Here is a 2,247-nt window from a genome sequence, read left to right on the forward strand (position 1 = left end):
ATTATTATCCTTTATTCCTTGCCTTTTATCAGAGTTGTTAACTAATGGAATTTGATTTCTCCTTCTTATTTCCTGCCTTCGATCACATACAGGAGGCAGAATGGTCGGACAGAGAGAGAGAAAGGCCTGGCAGTGAGGACTTTGTGTCATTGGCCCTTCAGCAAATCCCTCATCAGGCACCGCCTTTGTAAGGAGCGTGTGACATGGGTGGTGTTGAGTAGAAGGCATTTGCGATGTAACAGTGTGGGGCAAAATACTCAGGCAGTGTTAAGTTCCACCAAAGTCATTCTACTGCAGTAAATTTCTACCAGGCAGGAAATGAGCTAGAAACAAGCTTGAGCGCTCAGTCTTCCTGCAGGAGGGTGATTCCCTTGATAATTTCACATTAGGCTTTAGGAGCTCCTTTCCCATGGCATTGTGGGAGTGGAAAGAGAAGCCAGTGTTTTATCTTCATGGAAATCTGGCTGTGTAGATACAAACGTCTATAATAGAGGCAAGTTCATCAGCAAATTGGTGTGTTACTCGCCGAAAAGCTGTTCTGACTCTTTTATAAAGTGAAATCTGAGTTTGACCCAGAATGACTAGGGCATGGAGCAGCTTAGCTCGCATCACTTGGGATAAAGGTGGGCACACTCTAAGTGTTCAGAAAGAATTAGCTCCTGTTATTGTTCTTATTGCTCTTATTATTATTATTGTCAATATTTTTGGAGACAGAGTCTCATTCTGTCACCCAGGCTGCAGTGCAGGGGTGCAATAATGACTCACTGCAGCCTCGAACTCCTGGGCTCAAGTGAACTTCCCACCTCAGCCTCTGGAGAAGCTGGGACCACAGGCATGCACCACCATACCCAGCTAATTTTTTATTTTTTGGTAGAGACAAGATCTCACTATGTTGCCCAAGCTGGTCTCAAATTCCTGGGCTCAAGCAATCCTCTCACCTCAGGCCCCCAAAGTACTGAGATTACAGGCTTGAGCCACTGTGCCCAGCCTTACTATTATTATCATCACTGAATTTTATAGCATGGAGTGTCTTTGCCAGCACTTGTTAATATCATCTGTTAGGTGTGTGCAGAGTGGGGGAAGGAGATTGCCATAAAGTAATGTTTCTAAAAGGACTTTTCTGACACGTGAGGAAATGCAGACAGTGCAGGGTAGGTTTAGAGGCTTTGAAAGCACTGCCAGAACATAACACGTTTTTCCTACAGCTTTACCAGACGCATTACCTCTGGCCTCTTTCAGAAAGGACAGGCTGTATCCTAGGCAGCCTTGTGCCTTCTGCAACTTCAGGGAGTAGATTTCCATGTGCCCAAAGGCTGAGATGTGAGTCAGGAACCACCCAGACCAGCCAACTGTCCTGCCAGTGGGTGTAGAATCCTTAGGCTGCAAGACAACCGAGACGCCAACTCATCCAAGCCTCTTATTTCACCAGAGAGGAGGAATGGGAGTAGAGAGGGACAACAATGACCCTAAATCATTCTGTTCTTTTCCTTCTCTGTGTGTGTGTGGGTAGGTGGGGAGGTTCCTCCCACCTTCCCTCTATTTTCTGATCTAAGCTGAAGAAATCCAAATGGTATTCTTCTATCCCAAAATTAACTGGGACTCAGAGACTCCCCAGGCCACTTACTTAATTTGTGGTATAAAATATTTTTGCTATAGAATCGTTCTGCCTCTGAAAGGAGGTCTGTGGGGAAAGACCTGGCCGGACAGACTCTGACATAGCCCCAGTAAGAACAATGCAGGAATTTGAAAAGGTCATTAGGAAAATAAAAACTTAAAGTCCTGAAAAGCTTTCTGACAATTGTCCAAGGGCATGCAGTCCTGGGGACACAGCAGATACCAGCTACCCCTCACCCATGACCCACGGGTCAACTCAATTAGACCACATCTTGTCTTTCAGGAAAATGCACTGAATTTTGTATCATGCCCCCAAGAGCCTGGATCAAATTAAGAGTTTTAATATTCAAAGTCACTTATTTATATTGTGTCCCTAAAGCATGTACAATAAATGTATGCATCACTCAGGGTGTATTAAAATGCTTTGCCATACATTTCTAAAATCTTAGCCAATATTGTCAACACTTTTTAAAATGCAACTTTTATTTTGATCAAAATGCATTCTATCATTTGAAAATCAAATAGTAATTGGATGAATTCTAACAAATAAACAGTTCTCAGCTCAGCTTCTTCTGGAATCTTACTTTCACACCCTTGAAATAACACATTTCAACTATTTAATTTAAATTTTTT

The 2,247-nt window shown here is 43.0% G+C and overlaps 1 long non-coding RNA gene across 1 annotated transcript; it reads left to right on the forward strand.

Annotated features, from left to right (window-relative positions):
- The first annotated feature begins 297 nt into the window (after positions 1–297).
- On the forward strand, positions 298–2,034 carry LOC135276363 (uncharacterized). The gene is made up of 2 exons (XR_010343904.1): positions 298–493; positions 1,657–2,034. It is a non-coding gene; the product is annotated as an uncharacterized LOC135276363 (long non-coding RNA).
- Positions 2,035–2,247: the final 213 nt, after the last annotated feature.

The sequence above is a fragment of the Aotus nancymaae genome, unplaced genomic scaffold (genome assembly GCF_030222135.1).
Source record: "Aotus nancymaae isolate 86718 unplaced genomic scaffold, 86718_ANA_hifiasm-v0.15.2.pri h1tg000022l_1, whole genome shotgun sequence".
Classification (NCBI taxonomy): domain Eukaryota; kingdom Metazoa; phylum Chordata; class Mammalia; order Primates; family Aotidae; genus Aotus; species Aotus nancymaae.